Genomic DNA, 22,356 nt, shown 5'->3' on the forward strand with positions numbered 1-22,356 from the left:
TCTTATCTCTTGAGGTAGTTCCATCCTTATAGGGGAAAAGATCCCAAACTGACATCCTCGACTCCATCCGGCTCAACAGTTTACCAGACTTCCGTTATGAAGCTTCTAGAGCTGGAAGCTTCGGCTCCTTATTTAAAAAACTTTCCAAAAGAGGATCGGCGTGACTGAAACAAAGCTCAGTAACTCCGATCGACACTAGGGACAATGTTAATCCCTACATATCGGTGCGAGGAGGACAAGGGTCATTAGCGCCGGTCTTGTAAATTGGGAAAAACAAAATATTTTTGGGAAATGGTGCAAAAGGGAGTTGTTTTGCTCATGAAGAGGGACACAATGGGAGTTTCTTCATGAAGGAAAGCATGTAGGGTTCACTGTAGAGGTCCTCCAGGATCATGGAACGAGGAGTATAGGGACAACGACAAAATGTTGTGTAACACACCCTGGTTAATGGTGCTCCCTCTTCTACCTTTTGATCCTCCAAGGCAATCTGATTTCACCCTTCCCGTTCATCATAGCTACAGAAGGGTTGAGTCCTCTAATTAAGGTGATGAAACTTCAGGATGGTCTGAGAGGCCAATCACTTCCTCGGAACTGACATTTCCATGACCCATCAACAATTCGTTGACAATAATATTTTGTATGGGAAGCCCACGGTTCGAGAAGCTGTCATGATCGATGGGATCCTTGCGGAATTTCAAGCAGCCTCAGGTATGCTCCTTAATAAGGACAAATCTAACATCTATTTCTTTACTACTCCTCGTCCGATTCAGATTTTTTTGGCTCACATCCTAGGCTTCTATATAGGGACCCTTCCGTCGAAGTATTTGGGTGTTCCCCTTCTAGCTAATCCTCTTCGTATTTATCCTTGGAAAGATGTTTGCTCAAAATTCTTTAAAAAGTTGTCTCATTGGACATTCAGGGTTCTTAACATGGCTATGTGTGCTACTCTCCTTAAATCTATTTTCCAAGCTATCCCCCTCTACCAACTCTCTATCCTCCGCTTCCCCAAGAGCATATACTGAGACTTGACCTCTGTCTTTAGAAAATTCCTATGGCATGGTACCACCTTTGAGAAGAAATGTCCCCTTGTTGCTTGGAACTTACTCTGCCTCCCTAAACCCTAGGGAGGTCTTGGCCTGAAATGTTTGGAGGAACTGAATGCAGTCTTCGGGGCTAAGATTTGGTGGCGGTGGATCCAGGGAGTCACGAAGTAGTGGAAAAGGATTTGGTCCCAAAAATATGGTCAAGGAAAAAACCAATGCATGCTGCTTCTTGATCATTCCTTCCCTTGAGGATATTCTATATGGAACATTGCCAATCAAAGTAGCTACCTTATTCGGGTACAATTTTTCTGGGAAATAAAGGATGGAAAATTGGCTTTATTCTAGGAGGACTCATGGAAACAACTCCCTTGCTTTGATCGAGATGCCTCTCTTTAAGGCTCTTAAACCCTTTCTTTAGCTCCAAAGTGAGGGATCTGTATTTGATTACTGGATTGAGAAACCAAATCATCAGGGCTGGCAACAATGGAAGACATATGTTGATTGGTAGATCAAGGCTCCTCAAGAAGACTAAACAAATCTATGGCAACAACTAAAACAAAGACATATCCCCTTCTCTAGAGCATGATAAACTACAATGGGGATATTCATCATCAAGTTCTTTCTCCCTCAAATAATCCTGTCTTATCAAGGTTGAAGCCCATATGCTCTTCGACAGAAAATTTGGAATAAAATCTGGGGGCGGGGGGGTAAGTTTTGGCCCAAAGTTGCTCATATTCTTTGGCTCGTAGGGCACAAGAGGATCCTTATTTGATATCATTTGATGAAAAAATGTTTCCTGGGGCCCTCTCACTGCCCCCTACGCAAAGATGAGGAGGAATATTTACAACAACTTCTGAATGCATGTTCTATTGCTAGAGAAGTTTGGGATCTAGTTACTGGCCTTTTTGGCCCCTTTGCGCGCCATCAGGGAGACATTCTTGAGACCATTGAAAACTGGCTCGATCATAGATTCAAAAACTTGTTTGTCAATAGCACATGGTGCCTGATCTTGGGTTTTATCCTGTGGAATATCTGGAAAGAAAGGATCTGTGCTATCTTTCATGACCAAACCACTTCCAATGCTTCTATTTGGAGTATAGCTAAAGGAAACACCAGAGAGACTATTCTAATGGAGCAATGGGTTCCAGAAGACTGGAAAACTGACCCTAGAAATAAAGATTCTTTGTTCACTAAACCTCTCTCAAGATATGATACTACCCTCTGCTTCTCCGATCAGGGATACTCCAACGTCATCCCCTTCTGTCTTCATTCAACCTCCTATCTGGTGTATTCAACTTAACTTTGGTGGTCCCTCCAAAGGTAACCTGGGACCGGCGGGGTATGACGGTATTTTGTGAAACTTTAGGGGATCCCCTATTGGTTGTGATGTCGGCTATTGTGGATACACTACAAACAATGCTGCTAAACTTACTACTTTAAAGAAGGGACTCACTCTTGCCCTGCAGCAGAAGTGCTTGAGGATCCATCTAGTAGGGGATTCCAAATTGGTTGTCCAGATGGCTCAGAAGATCATTGATTTCTCTCCTATCTTCAAAATTTCTCAGAGTTGGCGTCTTGAGGCTTAGCTGGTTGAGATAAAAAATATCTTGGAAATATTTGAGTATGTCACTTCTGGTTACGTTCTCCAGGCTAGAAACAAAGTGGTAGATTGGTTGGCTAATTGTGGAGCAGAGAATCAACATAGAGACTTTTCCCTTCCATGGCTTGATGCTATGAGTGTAGTAGATTTATATCCTAGCGAATTTTAGACTCTTTAGGACCTCATTGAAGCTGACTCCTCTCTCCTTGATGGGGTGATCATATGAGGGTACACGTGTCCCAAGCGAGGCCATTGGGGCCTATGACTTCACCAAACGCATAATTACTCGACCTTTATGTGTCTTCCTTGCCATCAAATCTCAGGCATGATGATGAATTACCTGCAACCAATTATGTTTTTTGTTTAGAGAGGTTTTTGATCTAGTTTTCTAGCTTGGGTGATGAGTTGGGATTGTGAGGAGGTTGAAGGTGTTTGGGTCTGGTGCCATGGCGGCTCTTTAGGGCTTTTGCCCAGGCTAAGGAGGGACAAGTGAAAATGGGATTCTCTGGTTTAGGCTAGTCTTTGCTTACTGGTCCTCCCCTGGGACCCTGGTACCCGAGCAGGCAATGTTTGGTTCTGCCTCCTCACCGTTGTGCATATCTGGTTGTCCGCGAATTTTTGGAAAGTCTGGGTTCCTCCATTTGGTGCTCGGGGTAAGGTCTATGTATCTTTTAGTTCCTTTGCTTTTCTATGCGATTTCAAGAGTTTTTCTCTATGGGTTGGTAGACATTCAACTATGGTCTTAGTGCTCGATGTTCCTCCTGGTTTGTTCCAAAGTGAAAGTGATATCTTGTTCTTTGGAAAATTCAGAAGGTGGTTTGAGTCTCTGTGCTGGGTTGAAGTTAGAAAAGTTTCTCCTCTCATCTGGGGCCTTGTTTTCTACTCTCATAATTCCCTCGGGTTGCAAGGATGGTCTGCCCCATCTAGTTCTCCAGTCTAGGTTGCCTTGGGTTTTTTTTATTCAAGTACTTCCAGTGTCGTTCTTCAGGTTTCCTCTCAATGGTGGCAGTGGTGTCGTGGTCTTTGGTTTTGCACTGCCTCTTGCATGTATCACGACGGTCTCTTCTTGGTCTTCTCCTACAACTGGTTGTCAATCAATGATAAGTGTGATATACCCTACCAACAGGGACGTCCTCGTCGCGGGAGGGGCCAACATGCCCAGGTTGGTCATCCCGATCTTGAACGATGTTCATCATACAACAATATGGAAATCTAGGAGACAGAGGGCGCAAAATATATTTCTCCAACTCGCTCTTCAAGCCACATTGAGGTCCCAACTTCTTTGGACTCCCTCGTTGAGCAACTGCGGCACATCCAAATTGATTTTGACATCTTAAGGGACCACATGTATGATAACTGAAATGAGATAGTTTCCTACCTCACCAATATTAAGTATAGTCAAAATGAAATATTGGCTCAACTAAATAGTCTCCAGCGTAGTCACCGTCACACTAATGGCCACCTTCACAACTTGGAAGCGAGAGTGGAACATATCAATTTCCACATTCATGATCATGTTGGTTACTTTTCTGCTCCCCCTACACTCCCCTCCCACCCCAATCATTGATTTGAAAATGTCAATTCTGGTGTTGTTTTTGGTTATTACTAGTATGACATGGCTTCTATGTCTGACAAAAATAATGTATGCTAAATGTCCTTTTTGGTATTCTCCAATCCCCAACCTCAAAAATTCTAGTTGGAATGAGAGCGTGGGAACTGTTGAGACAAATTTTGTATGTTATGCCATTTCGAAAATCTAATGAAGGCATTTTGACCGGGAATTTAAAAATAAAAATAAAAATGGTTTACTAAATTATTTCCCATGGTGAAAGTGATTTTACTATGGTAAAATTAATCCTACATTATGTTTTTCGATTCGCCTAGTTAGAAATGGCTAGGTGATCATTTTTTGGTGATAACAAATTACCCCCCAATGTATGAGTGTTAGGAGAAAATCATATGACTGAAATACATTGTAGGTTACACTACCATGAGACACCAAAGGATAGTAAGAGAGAGAGAGAGAGATACAATTGAAGCAATGCAAGGAAGGACAAAAATGGAGGAGGCGAGATCCACTAAACTGATATAAGTATCCTTTTATTTTGGATTACATGATTTCAAATTAGGAGGGGGAGGCATACCCATACTCGCTGGGATAATTGAGTATAAAGAATAATGGTGAGCCCAACAATGTGGGATTGAGCTACAAAGTACATGATACACAATATGCTAGCATCAATGGGCCAAAGAATAATACAATGAATCCCATATACATAATGCACCTTGAAAGATATAGGCCAAGACTAGATACAATAACATCAAAGTACATGAGATATAATGCCCCTCAAGATGACATGTTGAGGGGGGATCACAACCAAAGAAGTCCTGCTGAAAAGGAAAGGGCTCTAAAGATCTGAATGGATCATCTGAAGGAGACATGCTTGTTGTGGGCACTGCAAGCAACTGAAATTGAACCCATCACGTCTGCAGGACTGCATTTGAGGCTTGATTAACATTTGCGGACATCTGGGTATGTGTGGGGCTACCTGAAGGGCCACCACCTCATGAGGTTTGGAACATATTACACACATGGGAATCACTGGTACAATCGTCTAGATCATTGAACCATCAAGTGTATGATTGTTAATCGTGCGATAATGAGCTGGTGTCGAGCACGTGAGAAACAACCAAGTCAAAGGGAAATGATGATTCCCTTTGCTTGATCCGAGACACTGAACAAAGATAAAGGTTGGAACCAAGGTACACTGCCCTCTAGACCACAGTTCTGGAATAAATATGCTGAAGTCGATAGAAGAGGGCACGCCATAGTTAAGGTAATGAGGAGTCCTCAACAAAGGCATCAGGTATCATAGTAGAGTGATTTATGGATTGAAACTAGGGATGATGATGGAAGGAAACAAGGTGAGTGGTGTGCTGATGATTCCCCTTGTCAGAAAACGATATGCATGGTTGGACTGGAAGTGACTGACTCGATTCCACAGGGAATGGTCAATTACTTGGACGAAGGCCTTTCAAATATGGAGTAGTATAGTTGGAGGAAAAATATGAGCACTATGGGATGAATGAAACACAAGAATGTATGATATACTGTGACAAGATTCAAGGGGATTCAAAATAGACTCCATAGATGCAAGGGTGACTTGATGATGTTGCCACACGGGGAGGCACGGAGGGGACCATAAAAACATGAGTAGATGATGGTTACTCATGATGAATATCGACATGTGAGTCAACAGGTGCAAAGGTAAAGTGGAACCAGAATATAGGTGGCTCAAATGAAGAAATTCAATTTTAATAGGCAGTAAAGTGAGACCTCATGGAAAAATGGCTTCCTAGTGAAGTGTCAAATTATCTAAATTAAAGGGATACCCATTAGAGAAATCAGTGAGAGCTTTCCAATGGTGCTAACAGTTTGTCGAACCGAGCTATGGTTTGGTCACAATGGGCGATGGAAAAACTAGGGTTTTTCTTATAAAAGGGCTTCTTGCCCCCAAATCCAATTCATTTGCATATTGAGTTGTTGGAGAATTTGGAGAGGAGGAGAAGGCCCTAAATTTTTTAGAAATTGTTGTGGACAAACCGACCATCAGAATTTGGATATGCGACTATATTTGACCTTACTTATCTAAGGATGGCCTTAATGCTTCTTAGAAGGATGGTTCCTAGTGAAGAATCAAGGTAAGAAAGGAATACAAGAATGAACTACTAGAAAAGGTCTAGGATCATCCCTGCCCACCAAGTCAAACATGGGAACTAAGGTGGTAAGTGTGGCATCAGATAGAGTAGAATGTTTGAATATATGGTATCAAGCATCTACAATATTGTAACAACCTTGGTTAAAAACTCATGTAAAAATATAAAAGGCCACGGTGATGGGACACATATTCTAAGATGAATGTTGGGCATGACATCCTAGTGGGTGTTCATTTGGTTGTTTATGGCTAAGGAAATTGGAAAAGGCAATAACTAAGGCATTAAAGAGGCAAAAACATATTTTGGCACATTTATTTATGAAAATAATGGAAATTAGGAGAAAATGAAGGTGAAAGGTCACAAGTTGCATGTGAGGAGGAAACTGAAGGAAAATAATGGAAAATGAAGAAAATAAGGGCCTCATTAATAAAATGGCTTATGAGGATCAGTGGGTGAGACTTGATCTATTCAATTCTGGAGCTTTCTCATACTCTTGGATACTTAGATTTTTCTTGGAGCACTCTTGAAGGGTTTGGCATACTTGGAGTTTTGAAGCAAGAAGGCAAAGGAAGAGTAGGAAAGTGCAAGAGGGCATCAGTATCAGTAGCTACGACAAGTTTTTCTTGCAGGTATCGAGTTGCATGTATGCTTTCTTCACTAGTTTCGGCATGCATGGGAAACGCATGTGGTTTATTGGTTATGATATGTCATTGGCATGGAGGATTACCTGAGCTAATCGTGGATTGCTGAGCCTTTTCATTTCTTGGATAACCATGGTGATTGTGGTTTTATTTCCATTGTTTTGTTTTGTTCTCATGTTTTCTTAGCTTGGGTTGAGCTATTAGTTCCTGGAAGCCTTGGTTGGACAAATTCTTTGGAAGCCCTATACTTGTCACCTTCTGAAAATCTATCTACTACTTTTCTGAAAGAGGTTGATGTGCTTTGCAAATTGGAGATTAAAGGAGGAATAATAGGTCTAGTTTAAATTGTTTTGGAGAAATTTCCATATTCTCTTAAAACTATTTCTTTCACAAACCCCATTTTTTCCATTGTTTTTAAACTCTATCTGTAGTGACCCATTTTTAACTCTAGCCAAAATCCCTTTGTATATCCAACTCTAGCCGTGTTTCCCATTCCCCTTTGAAATGTTTTAAAACATTCATAAATCATCTAAAACTCTTTTTAGGCATCGGGACCCACAAACCATAATCGCTGTCGGCCCCTTCCCTTTTTGTGATACATATCCAAGTCTCGTCACCACTCCTCCTCGCTGATTGCGATAAAATCCCTCCTCCACCGATATCGCATATCAAAAGATTCCACACCAATTATCATATCATAAATCCCTCCTTAGCCTTGCCGATTGCGATATTTCCTCCGCTTGCTGAATGCGATAAAGTCTTTTTCGCCAATTGCGATAATTCCTTCCCCCGCCGATTGCGATATCGTAATCAGGGATCGCACAAGTCAAAGTCCCTCCTCTGCCGAAGTCCCTTCCAACTTGTGATTGCAATGTGTGAGAACCCTCCTAGATGCAATATTTTATGTGATACATTCTATAAACCGTCATGTCCGAAACATCAGAAATATCCTGAAATCAGTGTTAAAGTCCCTTTTCCCTTTCCAATGGCAATATGCGAGTCCTAGTTCTAGATGCAATATTTTATGTATCATGCTTTATTGAAGTTTGACGTCTAGACAATCGACAAGAAACTATGAAATATGGTAAAAAGGCCCTCTCTTGTATTGCGATTGCGATCCCAACATGCCTAGATCGAATCAGCTCGGATCAACGGCCCAGATCAACAAACGTTAAAACGTCTATTTCGCTTCCTCTCAGTGGGAAGGCGAGGGTATTTTTCGGCGTATATCCAGTAGCATGGTCATCAAACATAATACAAAGTAAATGAAGGCATCGAAGCTCAGGAGGACTTGATGATAGAGAATGGTGCTCCATGCAAAGGGAAGACGAAGTACTGCCCGAGCGTCCTTTGCTTCTTTACTGTGGCATTAACTGATAGCTGACCACTCCCAGTTTTAAAGAACGAATGATCCGAGCAGTAAAGGCAGAAGTGACGAGAATCAACTGAGTGACACAGGTGGCCAGACCTTGGGCAAACAACAACCTGAAGCAAAGGCGATCATAGGGATGGGAATGGAGATATTTTGTTGGAATTTTCATCTGATTGATTAACTTGTTTGTATTCTTGTAATGTGTCACCATTTAATGAATAAATTAATATTTGTAGTCATTTTTGGGCTACAGATCCATCCCAAGCTGAGATAGCTAGTCAATCTGACAATTGAGGCTCGGTTGAGATATTTTTTTGTAATTACTATTCAATGCTCCCCTCTCTATATAAATAGTGGGAAGCAACACTTCACAAAGGTTTATAATCCTATATAAATAACTACATGTTATTTTCAACTCTGTATGACTTTATGATATGCGTCTTTCAAAATATTAAGGAAATGGTGGTGATTCCTCCTTCGAGTACTACAGTATGTTATCTCTCTGTTAAATTCCATTATGTTCATGTTTACTCTCTGAATTCATGTAATTGTAGTTGCTAGAAATGTTTCATATGTTCTTACAGATTCATTTGTATTTACTTGTTAATGCATGTGCCTGTATGGATCTTTGATAGTATATCTTTAAAATTGCGCTCCATGAATCATCACACCCATCCTCTTTCATCCATTATATCTACCTTTAACTTAGATAAATGTAGAATTCTGGAGGTTTCAAGCTCTATGCGATAAGTGTAGAAGTCCTAATGCTTCAAGCTCTATGTGATGAGTTACTCTATCTCCTTGTCCTCTCTAATTGCTCGCCAAAGCTTATTAAACTGTAGGTCCTTGAACTACTCGGCCTCAACTAGTTTATACATATATTTTTGTGAGTTGTATATGTGAAGAAGTACCAACCCATGTTGTTTATTATATATTTTGAATATAAATATATATATACAAAAATATATGTGATGTCTCCAGTTTCCTGAGAATCATATGAGACACATGAAATCTAGATGTTCCAGGCATTGGTCTTGTAAGCAATCTGAGGATGTCTCGCGAAGCGACAACATCTTTTGGCATTGTTGCCGGGGAATGTATTGAAAGATTTCCCCCCTGGGATACGACAAGTTAAGTACTCTCTGTGTAGGTGAGGAAAGATGTTCTAATTGCATCCTCATCACCTTGGAGAGTCCACAAATTCCATTATCATTTATCACCCTGGCTTTTAGAAAGCCTCACACTCGCTCAGATACCTCTTAGCAGAAAACCCCACCTGTATCTGACCCAGAGAAATTAATTTTTAGGAGAGCATGGAAGGAGAAAACTCCTAATACCTATGCTACTGTCTCACCATTCTTTGAAGCCTCCTCATCGAGCTCCCAACCTGCTATCATTCACTGCTCAGAATTTACTCCTAAGATCCTTACATACCTTGCTCTCAGCCTAGCCACTCCAACCATTGTGGTTTTGGCCCAAGTTCCTCTGACAAATATAAATCCCCCTCCATTAATTCAGATGGTTGTTCCGGGTTTTTTATTTAATAAATATGCCCCTCTTGATTTACCTCAACCCCTAGGTGATATGCCTCAGGACTACCTAAATCTTTAGCCTAGGTTCAATGGGGAGGATGAAAACACTGCATAGAGACACATTGAAACCTTCTATGATTTTGCTGAGAATCTAAATGTAGAACAACTGGATGTGGTCCTGAGATTCTTTGTACAATACTTTGATGGAGAAGCTATAAAATGGTTTAAAGCCTTACCTAATGCCTCCATCACTAACTGGGAGGAACTCGAAAACTCTTTCACACAAAAGTAGGGTGAAAAGAGAAATCATGAGTATGTCCTCACAAAGTCCAATTCTATAAGGAAGAAGCCAAAAGAGGATATTTCAGTTCATAAAAGGGTTCAATAAGCAGTATAATAACCTTCCTGGTGAGATAAAGCCTCCTCAAGCTACTTCTCACATAGTATTTGTGGGAGCCTTTGAATCCGACTTTGGTTTTACCCTAAGAGAAGGGAAGTCTCGCACTTTGGATCAACTCTAAGTTGATGCTCTTGAGGTAGAAGAAAATTTCACCTCTGCAGGGAAGTGAAGAGGTAAGGATGAAACTACCGAGAAGAAAAGGGGAAAGAAGAAACATCCTCCTTTGGTTAAGCAAAAGAATCACCAGATCTGAAGTGGGAAGAAATGGATAAACTCGTTAGGAGTTTATCGCATAAGGTGGTGAAACTTGAGTTGGAGAAAAAGAGTCTCTCGAAATAGAATGCTCAAGGTAACAACCGAGCTTATAACCCATAGTATAGAAGGCCACCATTGCAAATCATTCAAAGGGAAAGAAAGGACCTACTCGATTAGATCCCTCATCCTTTATATTTATAAGATGATCTCGATGAACAATCATTAGATACATGAGATGCAGGGAAACTTGTATTCCTCTTTCTCTGAAGAAGAACATGAAAATATGGCTCACTAGGAGAGAAATCATGATAGAGAAGCAACAATAAATGAGGAGGCATAGGTGATTATTTTAAACAATTGACGGATTTCATGCAAGCACATTTACACTGAATGTATGATCTAAGATCTTCAAGAAAGAGGTCAAGGGAACTAGAAAAACAAGAGGGAACTGCTCCCCAAGATATTCCCCCAGTGCCAGATAAAGGGAAAGGTAAGCTGAATCATAACGCATCCAAGGTAAAAGTATCCTCAAATAAGGAATGCAATAGCTCTGAGGAACACATAGAAAATAAGACATCTGTTCTGATAAAAAAGACTGGTGATAAGGAAAGAGAAGAAAAACTAGGAGGTGTAGAAAAATTCTAACTTGCATTCAATCTTCAGAAGGAACTCGAAAAGGTAAAGATTCATGTTCCTCTATTTGAACTTCTAAAGCAACCCACTTATAAATCTCAAGTCTCTCAGTTCATGCTTCCATCCACCTCAACATCGACCCATGAATGTTTAAACCTTCAAGAAGAAAGACCAATGTTTTTTTTGGGTCTCATATTGAAGAACTTGATCCTTCCACTGCACCCTTCTATGTGACCCTGGTAATTCATGACCTCTTATTTCATAACTGCATGTTGGACTCTAGAGCCTCGCATAACCTCATGCCCTTACCCGTGATGGAACATCTTTGCTTGCATATCACTAGGCCCTATAAGGACCTATACTCCTTTGACTCTAAGAGTGTTAAATGCTTGGGAATGATAAAAGATCTGGTGGTAAACCTGGCTCAGATCCCTATGAAAAGTGTAGTGATGGACATTGTAGTGGCAGATATCCCCCCTTTATTCAGCATGCTCCTATCTAGGTCTTGGGGTTCCAAGGTGGGGGGATCTATCAAATTAGATCTAACTTATGCCACTATTCCTACTTTTGGAGGTGAAGAAAGAAGGTTGTACAAACAGTCTAGATTTGTAAAAACTCTCACCCCAGCTAAAGGTTCTAAAAATTCTCTAGTGTATGGAAAAGAACGCGACCTCTCCTGCTTGTTCCTAGAAGAAGATGATACCACCTTAGAAGAAACACCAGCACACCTGTTACACAAAATTTTGTCACCGGCCCTGTACTCCCTGTTCATCGATCTTGGAGGACCTCTACAGTGAACCTTACATGCTTTCCCATCATGACGAGACTGCCCTTATGTCCCTCTTCATGGGCATAACATTTCCCTTTTGCATAATTTCCCAAGAATCTTCCTTTTATCCCAGTTTACAAGACTGACGCTAGTGCTAAATTCCATCCTCACGTCGATTTGTAGGGTTTAAAACCAGGCCTAGCACCGTACATCGCAAGTGAGCCCTTCATCACTTGCATCGATTCTCTTTTGGCAAGTTTTTTAAATATGGAGTTGAAGATTCCAAGTCTAGAAGCTTCATAATGGAAGTCTTGTAAATGGTTGGGCTGGATAGAGCCAAGGAATTCAGTTAGGGCTCCTTTCCCCTATTGAGATGGTACAAACCCAAGAGATAAGGCCTCTCCCATAATAAGAGGAATCATCTCCCCTCCATGGAAGCTATATAAACTCCTCCTTTTCCAAGTTGAACTAGGATTTTCTGGAGCTTGAATAACCAACAAGATATCTATAGCATTTTGCCTTCTAGTTTATGTGTGTAAAGGGAGAATAGTGTGTTTGGTTTGGTTTGGAACTAAAGGGAAGAAGCCTTAAACTCCCATTGTTGAGGCTGACCATGAGATGTTAGAAGTGGTGTTGGAACCCAGACACGTCGGAGGAGACCTGCAATAGCAAGGCATTGGTTGTATCTCTTTCTGAGCTTTATATCAATACAATTAATGATTTATTTCCCACATTGAGTGTCATATTACATTTAATGGCTAAATATTGCTTGAATTTTTAAGTAAATTGAATGCGATTGCATGCTATTACGTTTGCTGTTGTGCCTTGTGTTTTTGTTTTAGGTATTTGAATGAGAAGAACTCAAAGGAAGTTGGAGCAAAGGAGCGAGGTCATCACCAAGCGGAGTAGTGTTCTAAGAGGTAGGCCCTCTTATTCGATTCTAGTTTAAGGAAGTTTTCATTAGGTTGTTCTATTTGTGGCTAGACCCACTCTAGGGCTAGAGGGATCACCTTTGTCCGCAGAGGAGATTTACCTACTCCACAAATTGGCGACCATACTGGGGAGCCATCCCTCTCTTTTGATTGATTTTCATTTCATGGTTTGTGTGAACTTTTGTTGTATCACCTTTTCCCTTTGGTTTTCTGTGCTTTGCTTGGTTTACTGTTCTGAGTCTGAAATTTACAGTGGCAAGTCTGGTTTTGGCCTTTGAAAATTTTTATTTTTTTCTTGAAATCCTCAATCAGCGCGTTTAATTTTCTGACAGTCACGTTGATCAGCGTGAGTTTCTCTCAAATACTCATGTCGTTCCCCCTTGTGTTGCTTGTTGTCAGTTAGGCAATCGCACCAATTCCTGTAGGTGAAGATAAGGGTTTGTCCTGAATCATAACCAATGTGTCTTGCCCTCTTAATTTCTGCCTCTTAGCCTATTTTGCTTGTGTTCTCCCTGACTGGAAAGCTTCATTAGCTTGGTTTGTGTGCTTGTTTGGTTTTATATTTCCCTACTTGATTTTTGAGTCTTTGGATGGTTTGTGACCGTAGGGCATCTAGGTCATTGTCCATTCAGCTGTTTGTGTGCTCAACAAGTCAAGTGGTTGGTTAACTGCTCCATGAATTTTGTGTTCTAGTTCTTTTTGTTGCTTTGGTTTCAATTGAACAAGTTTGAAAAGTTTTGTTTGCTCCTTGCTTGGTTGAACGTCTCTTTCTGAGCATAGATTACAATTGCTTGTCTTGTTTCTATTGAGTCTTTGCATGGTTGGTTTGGAAAAGAATTCTCTTTTTCGTGCTTTGCATATGATTGGTGTTCATTGTTTGAAATTTTTTCATTGAAATGTTTGTGTGAAAATTCATTTTATCATTCCATTGAAAAGTATATCATTCTAGTTTGCTGAATCAATATGTTACATTAGCTAACATCATTGAAAACTAGAGTTACATCATCATTTTCATTTGAAAAGAAATGAATTCTCTTTATTGTTGAAAGAACTAGTTAAAGTGCATTTGATAGGAAGTGGAAAGAACTTTCATTATTTTTTTTTCAAAAGCAAAGTAGTGAAAAGGTCATCTTGGTTTCAATTGCTTGTTTGTTGCATTGATTTTTTTCTCTACTCTCATTGGTGTAAACATTCATCGAATTGGAAGGGTTTTGTCTCATTTAGTTGCATATAGGAGTTTTTTCGAGTCACATCGTTAGGGCTGGAAAAATGAGACATAATTTCAAGATAAACTTTAAAATGTATTCAATTAACCTAATGCGCATTTGAAACCTAACGCTCACTTTTTAGAGGTATAGGCAAGAGACGTGTTTCGACATCTTTAAACCTAGCAGCTGTCATTCGCTTCAGCACTAGACAACGCTAGTACAAACTTGTGCTCCCCATATTATTGCGTATATAAAGGGAGACCCCACTAGGTTTGCAATCCTTTATCCATAGGAAGCCGAGTATGCTGCCTTGTAAACGTGATACACCGAACACAACATTTAGGGAGACTGCATGCCGTACTTCTTGGTTCGCCGAGAGGTCTTTTGCAGTTCACGGTTACCTGGTAATTTGTTTTTTCCTAGATTATCCTAAGAAGTCATTTTGATATTTTTGACTCCCTAAATTTAAAATATCACTGAGTGCTTGTCATTTCGAGATCGTTTCAAACCAAAAGGGATAGATTCATCTTTGCTTTTTTATCGACTCTTAAAACATGGAAAAGCACCAGTCTGTTTCAGCGTCTTAAAAAATTATTGCCCACGATCACATAACATTCCTCATTAGTCTTATTTTGGACCACATCGTGAGTACCTTTGATACATTTTGTAAAAGCCTTAAAATTAATCTCTCTCTTCTTGTTATTTGAGACAAAGTCATTGTGGCTGAACCATCAGGTTCACCTAGTTCCTCTTCCACTCCTCCATCTGAAAGATCATTTGAGGAGCCTCTTCCCAAACTCCTGAAGTCACTTAAGGATGAAGGTGTTGAACTTGGAATTGTTATGAGTATTCAACCTTTGTCATCTCGTCCTCACTCATCAGATACTGGGTCACTTTACGAATCTGGCCTAGAATCTCCAGATAATCCTCTCCAGACTCTCGAGAGTTCGCCGACCCTTGAAGGTTAGCAAGGACTGGTTGTTTTCCCTCTGAATCCTTTGTTTGACCCTATTGTGATATCACTGGGTATCCATACAGTCCGTACGATCAACCAGGTATTCCTTTGGAAATATCCCCTCGAACATCTTTGGTTGTCCGTCATCATTTGTTTCCACCCGTGGAATCAGAATGCGATATTCCATTCTCCTCTTCGGGTCACTTGGAGGTTTCTCCTACAGAAACTCCTCACATTGTTGATGAACAGGGGTATCAATTCCCTCCTAAAGCTTTCCCTTACACGGGAAGCATTCTGACCAGTGTTTGCCTTGAGCACAATGGGCCTTCATTACCGCATGTCTATACCTCTCTGGCTCAGCTGGTGTCAGGCACTCCTAGTGCTTCGTCATTGTATCACAACCCTATCTGGTTGTCTAGTGCTATGCCTACCTCAGGTCCATTCATTCATAACCCGACCTCTCAGCCGATTGTTCATTTTGCAGTTACGTTAATTCCGGTGCAACCCAATGTTCTGAATCCACTCTTTTCGTCATTTCAAGTTACTCTTCTAGTTCAACTGACAATTTCGAGTCAAGTCTCTGTAAGTTTTTCAACCCCTCCAGTAAGTGGGTAGGCTGTCCCACCGCCTGGGGGGGGGGAAAACCCAAATATTTCCATGATGTCTAGTGCAACCAATGTGATTGGCTTACAAACTCATATGGTTGGGATGAACCAACCCTCTTCCGGTGCTATTCTGAACCCTACTGGTCCTTCTGGATCAAGTAATGTCCAATACCCCCAGCCAAACACTGCTAGTCCGTCTGGGTCAAGTAAGGTCCAGTACCAATAGCCATATGTGCCACAGGGTCCTTTCCAACCTCCTTATGTTCCATATGTTTCACAAGCAATGGTAAATCCACCTTACGTCCCTCAAGCTGGACCCTATGTTCAGCCTGGTCCATTTGCCATGCTTGGTGGATATGGCCAGATCCAATTCAGGAATTTTCAAGGTATTGCTCCAGGAACTGTTCAAGTCCCCTTGCCATAGCAAGGGCAACCCTTGCAGCATAAGGGAAACCTTCGCAGCTACAAGGGCCACCTTTGCAACAGCAAGGGTAGACACTGTAGCAGCAAGGACAACTGAAACAACCACAGGGGAAACCCTTGCAACAACCACAACAAAATTTGCAGCCGCAGGTGTAGTTCATTCACCAACCTTCCCAACCTATGCCTTCGTAAGGTCAACCTCTGCAGCCACAGAGAAAACCTTTACAGTAGCAAGGTTAGCCCTTGCAGCAACAAGGTCAACCCGGGCAGTAGCAACCCCTGTACTCATATCAACAGCGTCAACCTTTACAAGGCTAAGGTCAAGTTCTGTAGCAGCAAGCTCAAAATCCTTATGTCCAAGGGCAACAGATTCAAAATCCTTATGTCCAAGGGTAGCAGGTGCAAAATCCTTATGTCCAAGGGTAGCAAGTTCAAAACCCTTATGTCCCAGGGCAGCAGGTGCAAAATCCGTTTGTCCAAGACCAACAGGCTCAACAACCTTTTAATCTGTATGTTGCTTATCAACAGCCTATGGCTAGATAGTATCAAGGCTACCCAGGTCAGAATCCTCCCTACGAGAAAGGTAACCTACAGTGGGGGAAAAATCAAATGCCATATGGAAAAAATCCTCCATTATGGGGAAAAAATCCTTATCAACAAGGATGGGTTTTGCAATCCGGGCTTGCTCAGAGGCCCCAAATGCATTTCAATATGCAATTTCCTTTCTTGGCCAAATTGGAGCTGCCAGATGTTTCTAGACTCACGAATGATCCCATTCTTCATTCGCCATAGTGGCCTCCATTTCCGTCCAAGATTTTGAGCGATTGTCCAAAGTTCAAGGGAAAAGCGAAAGAGGATCCACAAGCCCACGTGATGACATATCACCTCTGGTGCTTCTCTAATTCGTATGTTGATGATTCTATTCATCTTCGACTTTTTCAGCGAACCCTCATAGGTGCTACAGCCAAGTGGTACATTAAATTGCCTCGAGGTACCTACAATGACTTTAACACTCTCGCTATGGCTTTACTCACACATTTTCAGCTGCTATTCCGCTATGAAACTGGCACCCATCTACTTACGTCCCTTAAGAAAGACACTGCGACCCATATCCCCTATCACATCCATGAATGGAGGCATCGGCGTCATTTAATCAAGTTTGAAATTGCTAATTAGTTGTTGACCGAATCGTTAGAAAAATTGCTAAGGACATAGCCATGGGTGGATGTGTCACTGAAGAACAAGCCATCGTGCGTGCCCAGTATCTAGACCTCGTCTACTCGTAATCTAGCATGTTATATGATATGTTACCTGATGCGCCCAAACCATCATCTGATCTGGAAACATCGAAGTCTCCGACTACACCTCATGTTGATGGAGTAATTGGTTCAGTGTCCCAGACCCCCACAAAGTATTCTTCCAAGCAAAAGTCGGTCTCAAACACTGCTTCCAATGATTCCTCCCGAAATTCACCTAGTCCTGGTAAAACCTCGGAAGTTCACGCTGTCCATTCTACCACAATGGAAAAATCCTCTAAAGGTAAAAAGAAGGGTAAAATAAAGTCCAAAGCCGATGCCACAAAACAGGCCCCTCCTAAGTCATCTGCTGGTGATGCTTCTCAATGGAAGCCCAAGTATCCATGCGTCACTTGTGAGGAGGATCACTATACTAAAGATTTTCCTCGACAGTATGAAGTTAGTCGTTTGCTCAAAGGGACCCCAGCTATCCTAAAAGATCCCTTTTCGTCCCAGCAGGCTCAAATGGTAGACCAACCTTAGTCATCCGCTTCCTTAGGTTCCCAAGTGTTTATGATGAGTTCACTGGTAAATGTGGCTACCAGATCAAAAGATTATCAAACACCTACCCCGACAACAGGGAAAGAGAAAGAAGGTGCCCCTTCCTCCTCTATCCCATCTTCCTTTGGTCATATCCATATAGAGCAATCTAATCTAGATTCCGCTATTCGACCACCCTCTCAGGGTGTGCTGCGAAAGTTCTCGTATAATCCAAATGCTCGAGCCACTCAACATTATAATATTGTTGAGGATTTGGCTCAAGCGCCATTAGCTATGTCTACTCTCAAGGTCCTTCAAAACTGTCCGTCTCAGCAGAAAGAATTGCTGTCAGCTATTGGAGGTATTGATCCATCTGACTCCAATCTTTTTTTTTTTGATCTGGAAAACCATGTTCCACGCTTATCTCATCAGATTGCCTTTCTCATCCATGTGATCATTAATGAGAAGACAATTCGTAAGACTGTCATTGATGAAGGTGCTTCCACTCGCATCATGTATCTCTCTTGTTGGAAGGCAATTGGTTCTCCTACCTTGAACCAATCACCTAACACTTTGGAAGCCTTTGATGGGCATGATTCTTGACCATTCGGTGTCCTTTCGAACCTTTCCATTACCTTGGAAGGCAAGAGGGTACATGTTGAAGTAGAAATTGTGGATGCGAAACTTAATTATAATCTCCTAGTCATACGGAGTTGGACCCATGCTATGCATGCTGTGGCCTCTTCTCTATTTCGCGTGCTCCGTTTTCCCAAACAAGGGAAGATTGTCATAGTCGACTAGTTGTATTTCTTTGCCTCTTCTTCCTCAGATGGCAATGTTCCCTATGTGAAGCATACCAGTGCTCCTTATGAGAGTGTGGGGCTAGAATTTTTAAAGATCCTTCCTTGATGAGTATTTTTCCTCTCCCACCTCCGCATGTTGCCTCAGTCAACATGATCTCGGTTAACTTTGATCCTTGGGTCATCCCTTCTCCTGATATTATTGATACATGGGGTGATGTCATGCCGTTAAGCCCTGCCAAAATTAATTATGTGGAGATTGTTTCGGCGTCGGCTTTGGTATCCTCTAATCATCTTGTTTCGAGTACATCTCTTGACGTGTATTCTCAATCCCCGTGGCTTGGTTCTTTAGAATATCCCGATCCCTTAGCCGAGAATTTTCTTTCTGACGAAAGTATCATCGAGGTTATGTCTTTGGAGGAAGTACCTTGGAATGACACACATCATCGTTCCTTGTTGTTTCTTGGCCCGACGATCATGTCTACTTGTCTTGAGAGGTTCTCTTCTTAGTTCCCGACCCAACCACTTCGGATGCCGATCATGACTCATGAATTTTGTTCGGAAGGGAACATGGGTAATATTACCCAAACAATGCCTATTGATATTTCTGTCAAGCCTGGTATCGTTGAAAACGTTCATATTGGGGTGACTTGTTCTCCTAATGAGATCAAGCTCTATACTCGTCTTTTTCAAGAATTTCGAGACGTTTTTGCATGGTCATATGAAGAAATGCCCGGCATTGACCCAAGTATAGTTGTGCACGAGATTCCAACTTATCCTAATGTGAAGCCCGTTCAACAATGACTTCGTCTAGTGCACCCTAGAAAAGTGGCTGCCATTAAGGGGGAAGTTGAAAAACTTCTCAAAGCTGGATTTATTTATCCAATCCCTCTGACAGATTGGGTGTCAAATATCATACTAGTGACAAAGAAGCAGGGCACCATTCGGGTCTATGTTGATTACCATGACCTAAATCATGCCTATCCAAAGGATAACTACCCCACTCCTTTTATAGACCAGATCATCGATGAATGTGCTGGGAGTGAAATCTTTTCCTTTATGGACGGTTTTTCTGGTTACAACCAGATAAACATTGCGCTGACTGATCAAGATAAGACTGCCTTTATCTGTCCATGGGGGACTTTTGCATATAAAAAGCTCCCTTTTGGCCTTAAGAATGTTGGGGAAACTTTTCAAAGAGTGATGTCATATGCTTTCCATGACATTAAAAACATTGTTCAGCCTTATTTGGATGATATTCCTACTCATTCACATAAGCGCCATGACCATCCCAACCATCTTCAACAAATTTTTCTTCATTGTAGACACTACAACATTCAGATGGATCCACATAAATCTGTCTTCTGTGCTGAATACGGGCACCTCCTCGGTTTTATTGTTTCGAAAGATGGGATTCGTCTTGATCCCTTTAAAGCCAAGGCTATTGTCAATCTACCCCCTCCCTCCTCGTTGCATCAACTACAAAGTCTGTAAGGGAAAGCAAATTTCCTTCGTCGTTTTGTGCCTAACTAAGCTGAGCTAGCTTCAGGGTTCACCCGGTTGCTTCAGAAATGGATTCCATTCGTTTGGGATGAGGGTGCCTAAAAATATTTCGATGACCTAAAAGAAGTCCTCATTAATGCTCCCTTGTTGCATCCTCCGAACTACCAGCACGATTATTTTCTCTACCTAGCTGCGGCCTCTAGCCCCATTGCTATGGTGTTGGTACAAGACGATGACGAAGGCCATGAACATGTTATTTACTACCTCAGCCAAAATCTCCTTGATTCCAAGACGAGTTATGCTCATGTCGAGAAGTTGGCTTTGGCTATCGTTCAGGCTGTTTAGCACTTTCGGCATTATATTCTCCTCCGCATTACAATGGTGATTTTTGGGTCTAACCCCATGACTTACATTCTGACTCATCAGTTACTAGGGGGCAAGTATTCTAAGTGGATTTTCATCCTCCAAGAATTTGATTTGGTGTTCACTACTGCCAAATCCAAGAAATCACTTGTATTTGTCGAGTTGATTTGCTCTCTTCCCTCTGCTTCTCTTCTTGCTAGTGCCGATGAGCAGCTCCCGAACATGGCTCTTTTTCTGATTAGCACCCTCGATCCTTGGTATAGTGATATCATCATGTATCTCCAAAACTATACCTTTCGGTCTGCATTGACCAAGGATGATCGCCGATGCATTCGTCATCAATCCCAACCTTACCGCATCATTGGAGATACTTTATATCGCGTTGGTGTTGATTCAATTCTTCGCCAATGTTTGACTCTTGAGAAATTTGAAAGAGTCTTGAATGACTGTCATTTTGGCGCATGTGGTAGTCATCTGTCTGGCTATGCCACTGCTCAAAAGATACTTCATGCTGGTTACTTCTGGCCCTCCATCTTTAAGGATTACATATTCACAAATGCCATGATTGCTAGATTTATCAATGCAAAATGCGCACCCCACCCACTCTCCTTCACCCCGCTATTACCGTTGGTCCCTTTGCCAAATGGGGCATCGAATATATCACATGTAACTCTCGTTCAGCCGGGGGGAATGGTTATATTATTGTTTCTATGGATTATTTCACCAAATGGGCTGAAGCAGTGCCTACATATTCAGCTGACGGTAAAACAACGATGTAATTTCTATTCAATCACGTTATTTCCAGGTTTGGAGTACCCCAAGCCATTGTCACTAACCATGGCTCCCATTTTCACGATTACATGATGGCTGAGCTGACTTTTACGTTGGGCTTGTGTCACGATGGCTTAACCTCATATTACCCTCAGGCCAATGGCCAAGTTGAAGCTGTAAACAAGATCTTAGTCACGATGCTTCAGCGCACCATTGGGATGCACAAGTCAAATTGGCATCTCATGCTTTTTTCAGCTCTATGAGCTTATTGAACCTTGACCAAAGATGCAACTGGATTCACACCTTTCCAGCTCGTTTATGGTTTGGAAGCAACTTTACCAATTAAGTGTGAAATTCCCTCACTCAAGCTGGCTGTCGAACTACTCCCCGAAACCTCGCCTCAAGAAGAACGCCTCTTGTATTTAGAATGACTGGATGGAACTCGTCGTCTTACTGCTTTAGTAATTGAAGCATAGAAGAAGCAAGTTAAGTCCCATTTTGATTAGTTGGTTTCTCCTCGTGCTTTTTCTGAGGGCGATTTGGTCTTGCTATATGACCAAGCGAATGATAAGCTGGGGGCAGGTAAATTCGAATCCATGTGGCATGGGCCATATATTGTCAAACGTGTGTTACAAAAAGGGGCCTATGAGTTGATTGATTATGAGGGAAACCCCTTAGACAAGCCCCGTAATGGGCTATATCTCAAGAAGTACTATGCTTGAGTCATCTCGCATGGCTACTTTTGTACGTAAGTGTGTTATTCATTTTTGTGCAAGTTGGTTTGGTTTGGTGTGTTTTTCAAGAATCTTTCCTGCTTATTATGTCTTCACCTACTTTGCAGATGTCTGTGACTCCTTATGTCGGTTTCGCTGATGGTGCTTGCCATAGTACCCAGAATCTATCTTCCGTGGCATGGGCTATCTACGCCCCTAATGGTGAGTTGATTGATCTTCAAGGTATTTGTTTGGGTCAAACAACTAATAACATTGCTGAGTATAGTGCAGTCATCAAACTCTTGTCAGAAGCCATTGCTCTTGACATTCGGGAAATGGTTGTTAA

This window comes from Pinus tabuliformis, chromosome 3_2 (assembly GCF_031772625.1).
Source record: "Pinus tabuliformis cultivar Carrire ecotype Pingquan chromosome 3_2, CPIR1, whole genome shotgun sequence".
Taxonomy (NCBI): domain Eukaryota; kingdom Viridiplantae; phylum Streptophyta; class Pinopsida; order Pinales; family Pinaceae; genus Pinus; species Pinus tabuliformis.